The following is a 15,629-nucleotide window of genomic DNA, read 5'->3' as shown; positions in this document are numbered from 1 at the left end:
GGGGATGGGGGACCCCCCCCCCCCCCCCCCCCCAGTGCATAAATTTTTGTGCACCGGGCCTCTAGTTATCCTATATAATAAAAGGCTGATATGCAAATCGTCCCCTCGACTGGGAGTTCTAGCAGGAGTTCAACCAGTTCAACCAGGGGGTGAGGCCGGCCGGCCAACTGCCTGTGGCCCCTCCCTCCAGCTGGCCTGGCCAAATTGGTGCAATCAGGGCTGGCCGGCTGGACCCCACCCATAAACGAATTTGTGCACCGGGCCTGTAGTATCTAATAAAGCTATAAAAATTTCTTTAAAAAACCTATATCTCTTACTTTAAGGATATGAAATGCATTCATTTATTTGATTCTATGTAAAAGTCTTCAGTTATATGATTTTGGCATTCTTTGAGAATTAAAAACACTGTGCTGTGTGGCCTTCACTGTGGCCCTTGATCTTAGCAAAGTAAATGTACTACATCTCTAGGAAAACTTCTTTCCCAGTGTATGCTAACCACCAAGATCCTTGCCTGTGTCATTGACACTTCCCACTTCCAATGCATGCTTTTATCTTTACTTCCAATTTTTAAGTCATGCTGTTTGAATATGTTGATATTTTTATCCAAATAGATGGCTATTAATAACTAAAATAAAATATCCAATTGTTACAGTCTTTAAAAAAGATAATATCTGAACTCATACCTTACAAACCTAACTTATATTCTGATCTTGTTTACATGATGAATATATTAAGCCTTGGAATTGAAGATTTAGAGTGGAAATATTAACTCTGCCTCAATTATTGATGCTCTGCTGCACTGTTTTCATATTGATACATGATTCTCTTCACAAAAACAATGAATGTTTTGGTGAGGGAAAAGAAGCACATTTTAATATTTTTCCTTGTGGATTTCACAAAATGAAAATTTTTTAGACTCTGGTTTTTATCTGAATTAATAAATTCATTAATAGCTAGTGACTTTTTAAAAGCAAGTTTTCCTAGATATGAACTTAACGGTTGGTAAATAATAACTAATACGTAAAACTAATATTATTAAGGCCTTATAATGTGCCAAATACTGTGCTAAGTGCTTACATGTATTAATCTATTTGATCTTTAAAATTTCCTTATGACATGAATGTGTGATTTACCTCTTTTGAAGATGAGGAAACAGATACCTAGAGAGGTTATGAAAACAGTCCAGGCAACTAAACTAATAACAAGTCAAATTTAAGACTTTATTTTATCTGCCTAAACATATAGAGCCTGCACTCATAATAGCATGCTAGTAGCTTTTAGATAATTTTTACTATGAAAAAATGGTGAGGTGAACAATATGCTTTTGTGAACTTTGCCATCAGTTACTAAATCTATCATGAACTTTATTTTCATTATCCCTGTTAATAAAAAGTTTCCAAAATTATTTACAAAGAATACCCAATAAATTTTAGTGTCTTATATATCCTTAAATAGTATCAGACATAAAAAAAAATGTGAAATGATTTTGTACTTGGAGACAGATCATTGTAAAATGAAATTTAAAAAATAACCATAAACTACTAATTTAAGTAAAGACAAAGACCACTTCAGCAAATATATTCTCAGTACAGTTAATCCTTTAGTGGATCTAGGAAGGCAAACTACGTCATCCATTCAAATGAAGGTTTCTTCCCCACTGTGAATATTAATAAGGAAAAGAAATCATTTTACATATTGTATTTCAAAGGCCCCATATGTTTTTATCATAGAAATAATATTCCCTGGGCACAGATGTATAACCAGGCTTCTTTAAATAGAAAAGGTTAGTGTAGATTTTTTCAAAATCCTTTTTTAGCGTACCTTTTTGATAATTGGCTGGTGTTCAGCAGCTCTGCATACAAGGGTTATTTGAATGGACTTGTGAAAAAGGTTACAAGGTATACAAAACAGATTTTCATTCTTTCAGGGTATGCTGCTAATCTAGCTCTTTGTATTAATTTCTCTCTTATGAAATAAACAATGTAAACAAATAATGGAAACCCTTATATTCATGAGATACGTTAGCAGGCATAAATTGATTTATTGCATACATATCATCTAAATGAATTGTGATTTTTATGCCAAGTTTGTGATTGTCACAAGTTCACAAATTTCAATTCGCCATCTAGCCATCACCATCTACATGGCGCTGGCCAGCTAGTGTCGTTGGTAGGTGTCGAATCCTTGCATGTTGTGGTTCTCACCTCAGCCAAAGCCATTTCCACCTTAATACGATGTTATTTATCACCCTTTCCCAAAAGTTATTTTATTAATTATAACATGCCATGGTGAAGTAGTCTCAAAGAAATACAATGCTATCTCAAAGAAAAAAAAGAAAATTTGACCTGCTTTGTTAATAATACATAACAATTACCCTGAACACGACCTATTGGTTGATTCTGGAAACTACTGGTTGAATGAATGAATATGTGATTGAATCGTTGTGATGATTAAGTAAAATAATAGAATATAGGTAATGATTCCTGGCATTTAACATCTTACCAATTACTAATACAGCATAGATTCAGGGACTAACTGCATCCTAAAACATTTTATTCATTTACAAGTAAAATACAGAGTATATAATGTAGTATTTTATATACTATCCCCACTGGAGTCTGGTTCAGCACCCTGAAATCAAGCACAGCAATAAGTCTAGTGAAATATATGAAGATTCACACCAAGTCTGATAAAAAAAGCCTCATGTCAGTTCAGAGATTTCTAGATTTTAGAATTTGGACAAGTAGTTGTGAATATTAATAGTTAACATTTATTAAGTAGCTACTATGTGCACTGCTCTAACCACTTCACAGGTATTAATTAAGCCTCACAACAATCCTCTAAGGTAGGTACTATTATTATTATTTCCAGGAGAAAGCTGATGCACAGAGGGTAAGTTACTTGCTTTATTTGGCTTATGGACCAAAATAAGTCTGGAAGGATTTGTGTTAAACTTTATAAAAATCAATTGAATTAAATTAAGGATAATATAAAGATAGGCACTGGTTTCAGTATGAAAGGAATTAAGATATAAGCAATGAAAGAAATTACCCAAATTAGTAACATGTTTTATTAAGTAAAACATTTCTAGAATATTAAAAATACCATACAATATTTAAAATTTAATAAACTGGATTAAATATTTTCAACCAATATGGTTAGCAATGCAGTATATGGAGTAAATACAAATCAATAAAAAACATCAAGACCTCAGTAGATGAGAAGGAAAGAGATATAAAGAAATCACACACAAAAAAAAACCCAGTTGTAAAAAAAAATGTGAGAATTGAAGTCTAAAATTCAAGTTTAAAATGGAGATACAATTTTTCAAGTAAAGATTTTTATAACTTGTAAAACATGCCAAATACTTGAGGAATTCCAATAGCCACTGAGGTAGTGATTTGATTTTTTTAAGTCTACTATAGAGAAATAACAAGTACAGAGGAAAAATATTTGTCCACAAAGATGTTCATTAACGAGTAATTTATACTATTAAAAGGGGGGGGGACAATGCTTTTAAGGGTCATGGCATCAATAAACAACTTCAAACAAATGAAGCAGAAAAAATTATTTGGGCTGAACAATAACCATTTTTTTAACACACTGCTGAGTCCAACAGAACTGTCAAATGTTATAAAATTATAGTTTAGTTTCCTAATGTCACATTAATAAGCTCTCTGTAGTTGTTGCCAGGGAATCTGAGACCCTGAAGCCATATATCTAGGCAAGATAGTTTTCTCTGCAGTTGTCCTGATCGGGTGGGAGGATAATTTTCACTAAAGAAGTATTTTTTCACAGTAAGTGATGACTAGCTGTGAAATTGTTATGTTACACTGTGGACCTGGATGCTGTCCCTTTCTCCAAATAAGTTGTTAATACTGCAACTTTACAGCAGTATTGACTTTGAAGCCTTTGGGAATTAGATTAACCCAACTAGACTGGAGTATAATAAAAGAGCAATGTTAATCATTTAAAATAAACCTCAGGCAAATTATTGACCACCTTTCTTAACTCCAACTCCAGCCCTTCTTCCTCTTTGCTCTGTCTTTTGTAATCCTTTTCTCGGTAAACATTTCCACCTTTCATCCAGGTTTTCAAGCAGGGAATCTAAATATCACTACAAGCTCTTTCCTCTCACTTGTACCCCATTGGAATAATCACTATCTCAAATATACACATACAACTATTTTTAACCAGTTATCCTATGTTGATTAAACGGCAGCTCTTTTCAATCATGACTGACATTATGGTGACAGTCATCATATATTTTCAAACAAATATTTTATCATATGTATTGGTAGAGTTCTCTGGGATATAAGTGACATAGTCACCAAGTCCTATGGATTCTACATCATAAAAAAGTTCTTGTATTTATTCCCCCTTCTCCAAACTCATTTCCATTATCTCATTTAGACCCTTTCCATCTTGTGCCGGCTATTTTTGGTTTGCCCCCTAGTCTAGTCTATATTCTTTGTCTTTCTCAGTGTCCCAGAGGGTTGACCTCTAGGAAGTTTTCTTGCCTTCTAGCTTCTGGTTGGGTTTGGTTGGGAGGCACCAGGAGGATTTGAAGAGTGGGAAGAGATTGAGTTGGGTTTATATTTCCCCCATTTCATCTGCTCAGGTGTGGTTGTGTAGGATGCTACTTTGCTTCATGAATACAGCTTCTCCCATGAGTCCAGCCCTCAACCAGGCTCTTGTGATATCTTAAGAATAGCAAGGATCATAAGGCTATAAAGAGTAGTAATGGCTTCCCCCTCTTGCTAGTGCTAACCATTTGGTTGCTTTACCTTTACCTACATCTCAGTAATTATTTCCTTTACTAAAATCTCAGCAGACTATACCTTCTGTTTCCTATCAATATACAGACTGACATATGTTCCTTCTCCAAACCACTGAAATGGCCTCTAATTGATTGTATGCCTACAGCCTCCCTATCTTCCCCACCATTTCACAAAACATCCTTCAATGATGAACACAGCTCCCTTTCTCAAATGCAAACAGAGCAAAATCTTCACTGTTCTGTATTATAGCCAGTAGTTTCCAACTAGAGTTGTTACGAATGATCTACGAATACTTTTGCATCCAAGAATTTTCTGTGGAATAATCAGTCTCATATATACACACTAGAGGCCCAGTGCACAAAATTCGTGCACTTGGGGGTGGGGGTTCTCAGCCCGAACTAGAGGCCCAGTGCACGAAATTCGTGCACTTGGGGTCAGGGGAGGTCCTCAGCCCGGCCTGTGCTCTCTGGCAGTCCGGGAGCCCTCAGGGGATTGACTAATGGGTTTTAATTTGTGAACCATCTATAAGAAACTGATAGCTGTTTCTTGGGTGTGTAGTTAAGATTCCTGCAGGCATAAAAGTGTACAGCAGGTTTAAGAGAGCTTTGCTGGATTCATCATTAGGCTGTGGACTTGGGTCAGGAAGACTGTTTCAGCACCCTGGACAGCACACTGAACAGACAGACAACTGCTACTTGATTACTCAAGGGCTTCTTGGGCAAAGAGGTACAATAAGATGAGACCCGGTATTTTCCAGAAATTTGAGCAAAAATATATGCATGTTTGTATAATTTAGTTAACTTTTGTGTGTATATAGCAGCATTTATTATTCTATTCACAATAAACCAAGATCATTATAGCAAATAAATATGTCAAACAAAAACTAAACAAAGAAGAGAAAAGAAATAGCTAATACTTCAGCAGCACTATATTGTTCCCATATTATTAGATACTCCCAGAAGATTGTATGCTGGTTATTTTCCCAAGTTTTCTATAAACATTAATTTATAGAAACTGGAGTTTGAACTGGCAGAATTTAAAGTGGCAGAATTCATGAGATTGTTAAGAGATGGCAATAATGTTCTATAAGTCTTACTTTACTTCCTAAAAATATAGTATTATATAAAGTTTATATTTAAAGCATATTTTAATAATAGCTACATAATCTTGTTCTTTGGAAGATAATTCTATTGACAAGACCTGCTTTTCGCTACCAAAGATGTTTACACTCAAGTTTTTAAATATTTTACCATAAAATTATAAATTATCAGTGTATTTGTTATAGTAGCAGAATTGTTAAATTTGCTTCTGTTTCCTTTCATTTAATAATAGGGCAAATCAACTTCTTTATTGACCTTTCTACTTGGTAAAATTATCTCCAAGACATGGCATTGTGTAACTTCCCAGAAGAGGCAGCTGGCCTTTCTTAGCAAATTTTAATCTTTATTCATGCCTCCCATTCCTAAATCCATAAAGCCTTTCCAGATTTCCTTTTTGTAAATGGCATCTTTCCCTTTTCTGGATTCCTCCTCTAGATGCCTATTATACTCTATTGCTGCCTACTTTTGCCTTATAATGTTTGTATTATTGAACTCATATAAACATCCTTTGCCCTATTACCAGTAGACATCAGTTCCTTGCAGACAAAGATTACATTTTTTCCACATTTGTAATTTCCACACGATCTAACATAATGCATTACACAAAGAAAGCCATTAAACAAGGTTTATGAAAGAGCCATCAACTGTTTTGAATATCAAGTTGTTTAAGGGGCATGAGCTGGATGCTTTGTGGTATTCAGAACATTGATCTTTCTGTAATTTTCAGAAAAATAAAATAAATATGCATTACTACAAATACATTTCACACACTATGTAACACGATTAATAATCATACAATAGAAATGCCAAACTACTTTGCTATAATGTCTGTTAGTCCTACCTTAGAATATTTTCTGTTATAAGAAAAGCTGTCATATGGTAAATTATCTTGATGCAATGATATCCTTCAAATATACTGGCAGGCAAGATCCCAAGGGCCATATGAGAGAAAGGCTCACAGAACAAGTCAAAATGCTCAAATATTTTCTGTTATAAGAAAAGCTGTCATATGGTAAATTATCTTGATGCAATGATATCCTTCAAATATACTGGCAGGCAAGATCCCAAGGGCCATATGAGAGAAAGGCTCACAGAACAAGTCAAAATGCTCAAATAAGATTATTTATTTAATCAATTAAAATACATAGTGATATATCGAAAATATATAAAGAACTCATACAACTCAACAACATAAAAGCAAGCAATCCAAAAAATGGGCAGAGGACCCGAACAGACACTTCTCCCAAGAAGACATACAAATGGCCAACATATATATGAAAAGATGTTCAATTTCACTACATATTAGGGAAAGGCAAATTAAAACTATAATGAGGTACCACCTCACAACTATTAAAATAGCTATTATCAACACGACAAGTAATAACAACTGTTGGAGAGGTTGTGGAAAAAAAGGAACCTTCACACACTACCAATGGGAATATGAACTGATACAACTACTATGGAAGACAATATGTAAATTCCTCAAAAATTTAAGAATAGAGTTACCATATGACGCAGCAACCCCTCTTCTGAGTATCAGAAAAATTTAAAAACATTTATTTGTAAAGATATATGAAACCTGATGTTCATTGTAGCCTTATTCATGGTGGCCAAGACATGGAAACACCAAAGTGTCCTTCGATAGATGATTGAAAAAAGAAGATGTGGTACATATATACAATGGAATACTACTCAGCCATAAGAAAAAATGAAACACTAGCATTTATGACAACATAGACAAACCTTGAGAATAATACTACTCAGCCATAAGAAAAAATGAAACACTAGCATTTATGACAACATAGATAAATCTTGAGAATATCATGCTAAGCAAAATAAGTCAGATGAAAAAAGTCAAGAACCAGATGATTTCAGTCACATGAGGGCTATAAAATTAAAAGCAACAAATGAACAAATAATACAAACAGTCATAGACATAGACAACTGATTGGCGGTTACCAGATGGTAAGAGGGGTAGAGGGAGGCAGTAAAGGGTAAAGGGGGTCAAATACTAGTATATGGTGAGGAAGCAAGATTTGATTTTGGATGGTAAATACACTATGCAATATACAGATGATGTATTATTGTAAAATTAATAATATAATTTTATTAACCAATGTCATTTTAATAAATTTAATTTTAAAAAATGGTAAAGCTCTCGCTGGTTTGGCTCAGTGGGTAGAGCACTGCCTGCGGACTGAAGGGTCCTGGGTTAGGCTCTGGTCAAAGGCACATGCCTGAGTTGTGGGCTCAATCCCCAATAGGGGGCATGCAGGAGGCAGTCAATCAATGATTCTCTCTGATCATTGTGTTTCTATCTCTATCTCCCTTTCCTTTCCTCTCTGAAGTCAATATAAAAAATATATTTAAAAAAGTTAAATACATAGTGAGAAGCAAAGGGGAAAAGAAGGCATAGGTTAATATATTTGAGATAATGTGCAAACAGAGTGAAAGACCACACTATCCAACTTCTGGGTTAAGCAATTCTAGAGAGATAGATGATAGATAAATGATTATAGATGATAGATAGATAGATAGATAGATAGATAGATAGATAGATGGATGGATCATCTGTGTCTCTATCTCTCTGATGAGCCACACTATCCCACTAATGGCATAGTTATAAGCACCAGAGTTGATATTTCAGTAAATTGACTCAGCCAACAGAAGCCAAAGACCAGCACGCACACTTGCTCTACCAGAGAGATACAGGGTAAGTAGTCTGACCACTGGATCACCAATAGAAAAGCTCACTGGACTACAACATATGAGAAGCTACGGATTTATTTGTGTTTCTTGAATAGGTGACATAAGATGCCAAATGTACATTACCAAAGAGTGACCAAATTCAAACCTTATGAATACTCAGTGGCTTACAGAAATTTATTGCCTCATGAATACTAAGTGTCTTCCATACATTTAGAGTACCATAAATATTAGGTATCTTTTGATTTCTGTATCTTTTTATATCTATGTTCATCTCACACTATGTGTTCTTCTACTTATTCCTATTTTATGGTATAGTTAAATACTTTCAAATAATTTATTTTTTTAAAAACCTCTGTAGCAATGTTCAATATTGTGCCATTAGGTTCAAAATGTATTGTGTACTTAGAACATTCAGAAGGAGGTCAATAGACAATAAATAAGCTGAGCATGAGGTTTGTGGCACATTTGTAAGTATAAAAAACAAACCATCTGTGAAGCCATATTTAAAAAAAATAAAAAGTATTTTAATAGAATGAAGTAGCATTAGAAGGGATTAGGGATATAAAGACAAGAAAGTAAGTTTCAAGATTCAACAAATTAAATAATATTGGTAAGAAATGCTCTAATGTCTGAAGCCCCATAATTTTACCCTTCAAATTACAAAAGCTTACTTCTCACTTACTCTTTATGTCCAACACAGATTCAGCTAGGGACAGAAGTCTACCATCTTATAGTATCACCACCTCAATATCATGGCAGGAAACACATGAATAAAGAAGCTGAAGTAGCTTCTAAGTGCATCGCCTAAGTCACATTAATAGTATAAATAAGCTTTCCTCATATGGAACCAAATTTGCAGTCTTTGAAAAAAATTTAACATTCACCTTTTGACATGTTGTGGTTTGACATGAAATGCAGCATCAACACCTCCTAGGGGGAGTGGGAAGACTGAACCAGAATGAGAACACCCACTGACATTTGAGAAAAAGAACCCCACCTCTTTGGCTTCCATATCAGAAATAGTGACACTGAGTGAGCAGAAAAGTTCCACTCAAACTGCTCTGAAAAGTTCCTGTAAAAGGTCTACTCAGCCCTTAGATTGAAACTGAAATTCTTGAATTAACAAGACCTCCAAAGGATGCCTTTCTTCCTAGGGAGAGCTGGAGAGGTGGGGGTGGGGGTTCTGGACTGTGAGACAGGAGCAGGGAGAAGAAGTGAGGAGCCATGGGGGAGAGGGAGAGTCCACCTTTTAATGAGGAGGCCTTCTCTACTTCTGTAAGATGGAACATATTACTAGTAAAATCAGCTCACTTGGGTGTGTTTTATATATTTTTATCTTATATTTTTATCTAATATAAATCTGAGCCTTCAAGAAAAGAACTGTGTGTTTTATACTGGGGCTGGAAGTCCTCACAGAAGATGGTGTCTGATTTCTGATCCTCTGGCAGCTTTCCAAGCAAGACTAGGCTGAGGGACCTCTATACCCTTCAACCCCATCTTCCAGGATCAGTGAATGAAGCTGTCATCATTCACCAGGAACTACAGAGACACCCAATGACCTGCTCCAACTTAAGACCCTAAGACTGGACTTCCGATTCTTAAATGTCCCCCCTTACACACACACAGAGCCCATGGATACACTGGGGATTTGGGAGAAGGGATAGGGGAGCTGGGGCATCTGCATTACTTGTAAGTCCCTAGAAAAATGTATTTTACTTCTCAAACTCTCATTTTTCTTATTTGTAAAATGGAAGTGGTAATATCTGCACTGTTTCTGTCACTAACATTGTGAATGACTAAATGCATATGAAAGGCCTCTGAAATGACGATGAGCTAGTGTTTTGTTAACAACCTGTTTATTTTGAATATTTAAATTAGGTCATCTTAATTTATATTTACACAGGTGTGTGTGTGTGTGTGTGTGTGTGTGTGTGTGTGTGTGTGTGTGTGTTTTAAAAAACAAGTCATTCTGTAGAAGAAAAAATATCCAATCTGATATGTGGATTATATATTTTATCCTTAAAGTAAACATACTTTGTATAAGCATACTGCTTTCAGATTTCCCTTTGTAGTAAGCTACCCCACCAGTGGGTTTAAGACGACGAGAGAGTTTATTTTAAAAAATAAATCCTCTTAAAGGCAAAATATAATACTAACCTTTTGGTGGTCAGCACATCAGTCATTAAACTTCTGCTGATAAATGTTTATACTTTATTATTACAGCTACTCATAACAGCTGATATGGCACTGTAATTACAATGTTATCTACTTTTCATAAAAATCTTGACACAGCTTGACAATATCATACAATTTTAGAATACTAAGCTCAAAAGGATCTCAGAAATCATTTAGACCATGTCTAGATAAAGTAACTAAGACCCAAGAGGTTAAGTGGCTTTTATAAGATTCTACAGTTAACCCTTGGCAGAATTATGACTCTGACTTAGGGTCGCTTTACTAAATAGTGAATTTTCAAAACCTTTATAAAGAAGCCTTCTCAATTTTATTTAGTAGAGAGAATATATACTATGATGTGTGAATAGAAGAAAAAATATTTTGCTTTAAAACTGAGTAATACCTTAAATTTTAATATAAATACCCATAATTAGTCAAGTGATATTACACTGAGTTTTAAATATTCATTAACTCCACAGTGTATAAAAAACAGTATTAAAAAAATGAAGTATGACCCTAATCGGTTTGGCTCAGTGGATAGAGCGTCAGCCTATGGACTGAAAGGTCCCAGGTTCGATTCCAGTAAAGGGCATGTACCTTGGTTGCGGGCACATCCCCAGTAGGAGGTGTGCAGGAGGCAGCTGATTGATGTTTCTCTCTCATCAATGTTTCTAACTCTCTATCCCTCTCCCTTCCTCTCTAAAAAATCAATAAAATATATTTGAAAAAATAAAAATAAAGTATGGAGAGTATACAATATATCAAATAATTCTATGTACTACGTATATTTATCTTCTAAATCAAATATTCACTAAAAGAGAATAAATGAAAATTAGCCACCAGTTGTTTTCTACATGTCCAAAAAGTATCAATTATATAAAAATTTGTGTGTATACACACATATATATACACACACACAGAAAGTATATTCTATTGAGTCTACTTACAGCAAAGGTTTCTTTTTAAGGGAACTAACTACATCGTATCATCAAAATAGCTTTTAAACAAGGTTCTTTCCAATTTAAAATCTATCTTTTCTGTGACTACTATTTTTTTATCACCAAATTCTTTGGTTCTTAAGTTATTTCATATCTATGCAATGCTATTGGTAAACAGAGTGAATTTTTCTCCTTTTAGAAAATAGTCATCATTCATCTACTGCAAAATCATGTTGGTGGGAAAAAAAGTTATTAGGAGATTTAATAAAAGCACAGTCTTACTAGGGTTGGAGTTCAATGACATCAAAATAGGAATTTGGCACTCTATATAGCAAATTATACCAGATAAAGCTCGTGTAATATACAAGCAAGAAAGGACAAATATTATTATGCAATTTTTATTTCTAGGCATATAATACATAGGAAAGCCCCTTTTAGGAAAAATTCAAAATATGCAAATCAATTTCATGATATTGATCTAAGACCCTATAAAATACTGAGTTCAAATTCATGATCAAATTCTACTGTGTAAGGACCTCATCATTCAGCACTGAATTTATTGACAAACAGAAAATTACATGAGAGGTACCACCCTCTTTGAAGGATGGGTGTAGCACTGATGAGGCCTTAATGTCTAAGACTAAAATGGAGGCTTATTAGAAAGCTATTAGAGGCCTGGTGCACAGGTGGGGTCCCTTGGCCTGGCCGGTGATCAGGGCCAGCCAATCGGGGCCGGCCAATTGGGGCCAGCTGGCCAGGGGGAGAGACTGTGGGAGGTTGGCTGTGGGAACACACTGACCACCAGGGAGCAGCTCCTGCATTGAGCATCTGCCTCCTGGTGGTCAGTGTGCATCACAGCGACCGGTCAACTGATTGTTCGGTTGTTTGGTTGTTCAGTTGCTTAGGCTTTTATATATATAGATACTAATGCCCAACACCTTACATGGGCGTTGTGAGGTCAGTTTGAGGTCATGTCTGGTATTAGATCCCTCTTCCTTCTCTCCTATTGGGTATCTAAAAGCACCAGGCATTTCTGTAATGAAAATGTAAAACATTTGTACTCTTAGGAGCTCTCATAAGATTTGTACACATATTGAATGAGCTCTGACACATGTGTGAAACTCTTGTATGACACTTGATATTTGAGAGCTGTTTCATAATGAGTGTGTTCATTACTCACCTAATAGAGAGGTGTCATGTTCTGATGTTGCTTTGAGCTTGACCATCAGGAACAAAGTTTCTATACAAGTTCATTTTCACTCCTCACAGCTTTGCCTTTGCTTAGTTACAATTCAATGTAGACCCTCTATTTTTATGTTGGATTGATTTTTTAAAAAAAAGAATGTACACGCTTTTCTTACTGATTGTAAAACTGTGCGTAAGGATATTGTACCGCCTGTCATTCAATGTTCTCTATCCAAGGACACACATAATCAATTTGTGCTTTAGTTTAGTTCAACAACAACAACAAAATAATCTTTATAGATGGATGTGCATGTGTTCAGTTGTCACAAGATGAAGACTGCATTTCTTTCTTTTTTAAATCTTAGCTGACCGAAACAGCATCAAATGTACTTGCCAAACACTGTAATTCAATTCTGTCCCGAAAACATTTCACTTTTTCTGCTAACTTTAGAGGCACTATTCCATTTCATACTTCCAATATACAATTTTGAACTCTTATTAAACTGTAAACTTTCTCAAAATTCCCTTTTCCATCCTGCCTTCTTCTGCTCCATTTACCTGTCACTATCTTGGCCCTTTCTTGGATGCCCAATGGCATGCAGATGTTGAGCCTAACCTGACCAGGAAAGGAGCATGTTAATTAGGAGGCCTTACCTAGTCAGAATTCCTTGTCTGAAACAAGATAAACTACATAAAATTTTGGATCTAGTGAGTTGGGTACATTGTGAATACCTGGATCTCCACTTAGCAACACACTTCTCTCTTTATCCTTTCTTCTCACTGTGAAGATTGAGTTTTTGCCTCAGTTTCTGGAATTAGCACCCCATGTATTTTGCATGGAATGAAGTCCTACTTTAACACTAATTTTGTTGGAATCCTAATAACAAGTATAGTATCAGATAAATTGTTTCATACAATGAAGATTCTATGGTGCATATCCCTATGTGAGGACTGGTGTCCTCCAAATCACAAAATTGCTCAGGGTGGACCAAAAGTAGATTATAGTTGTTTTTATGAAAGTAATACAATAATTAATAAATAATAAGGCAAGAATAAACTCTGTGTTTCACATAATCCCACAACTGTAAACCTAGTTTTGCCTCACCCTGTAAAATAGCCATTTACTCAAGCTTAACCAGGATTGCTACTTTGAGAACACAGCTGCCATGCACTTTAACTGCTACATTGGATTTGCTCATATATCAGTGTTTGCTCAAATCAAGCTCAAGTTGATGATTTGTCACTTTTATCCCAGGCCATTCCAATCTCATTGAACTCTTATCACTGCCTACATACAGTCCTACTACATTGCCTTCGTCAATTCATTCTCTGACTTTCTCAGGCAATTATTTCCTGCCTTTTAGTCTCTCCGGAACCCTCAACCCTCCATCCCCTTCTCACATGCAGATGAAAGTCTTCTCCGTCTTAGATATCTTCTTCCTTATATATTATACCATCTATGCAACAGACAAAATACACCTGCTTCTATTAAGGTATCATCTCTACTAATTCTTTCTAGGTCATATTTCTTCCCATCTGCCCATTCCTCTTCAAGTCTTCTGACTCTATGCTGTATTATTAATTTTTCTCTTTTTATTGTATCTTCAGTCACCATATAAATGTACCATTGCGTCTTCCATCTTAAAAAAAAATCTTTCTTAAGGTTATTGTCTTATTTTTCTGTTCTCCTTTAAATAAAAACTTCAGTTGTCCACCCTTCCTGATTCTACTTTCATACTCACTGGCTCTGTCTAGAAGTCATGCCAATCAGGATTTTATTCCATCCATTCTACTAAAACAGCTTTGGTCAATGCTCTGCACAATACTCCTTGCAATGCTTCATTTTCGGTCTTCATCTTGTTTGACTTCTAAGGATCATTTAAAATATCCACTCGTGTTCTTCTTGAAACACTGTAGTTGGTCACTGGCCTTCTAGAACACAATACTCCTAGTTTTCCTCTCATCTAACTATTCTCTATGTCCTGTGAACTCATCTAGTTTCATTGGCTTTAAATATGACCTTTTTGCTAAGAACTTTAAAATTTCACTTCAGACTCAATTTCTTTGGTGAACTTCAGATTAATGTAAGCAAACGTCTTCACTGGAATAAGCTTCTCAGACTAAACTTGGTCCAAACATGTCTCCTTCAGACTTCCTCATTTTAGTAAATAGCACTGTCATTTATGTTCCATCATCCTTGGCGTCTCATTTCATATCACATCTCACATCAAGTGCATGAACAAATTCTGTTAAAGCACAATGTAAATCTTACCACGCCTCCCCTCCTCCACTGCTAGGAGACCACCCCAAGCCATTATTATCCTTACCTAGAACATGGTCAAAGTATCCTATCTGATTCCCTGTTTCCAAGCTAAGTCTTTTTGCCACAGACAAGCCAGAGTAATCTTATTAAGACATTAAAGCTGATCATTCCTTGCTTAATACCCTTCTGTAGCTCCTCATAACACTTAGAAAAAAATTAAGTACAAAGTTCTACAGTTACATGACCTGGCCCTGGTGAAATCTCCATCAGCACCTTCACTCTAACTAATTCCAGTTACACTGGCCTCTGGCCATTTCTCCAATTAGCTAATGTGCCTACCTCAGAGCCTTTGCATTGGATGTTTTCTTTTCTTAAAATGTTTTTACCCCCAGGTATCTTCCTCCTGACTTCATTCAGGTCTCATATGTTACCTCCTCCAAGAAGCCTTTGCTGAAAAAAAAAAAAGATTGAAAATAAT

Source organism: Myotis brandtii, unplaced genomic scaffold (assembly GCF_000412655.1).
Source record: "Myotis brandtii unplaced genomic scaffold, ASM41265v1 scaffold136, whole genome shotgun sequence".
Taxonomy (NCBI): Eukaryota; Metazoa; Chordata; class Mammalia; order Chiroptera; family Vespertilionidae; genus Myotis; species Myotis brandtii.
The sequence above is the reverse complement of the archived record's forward strand: the minus strand, read 5'-3'. Positions refer to the sequence as shown.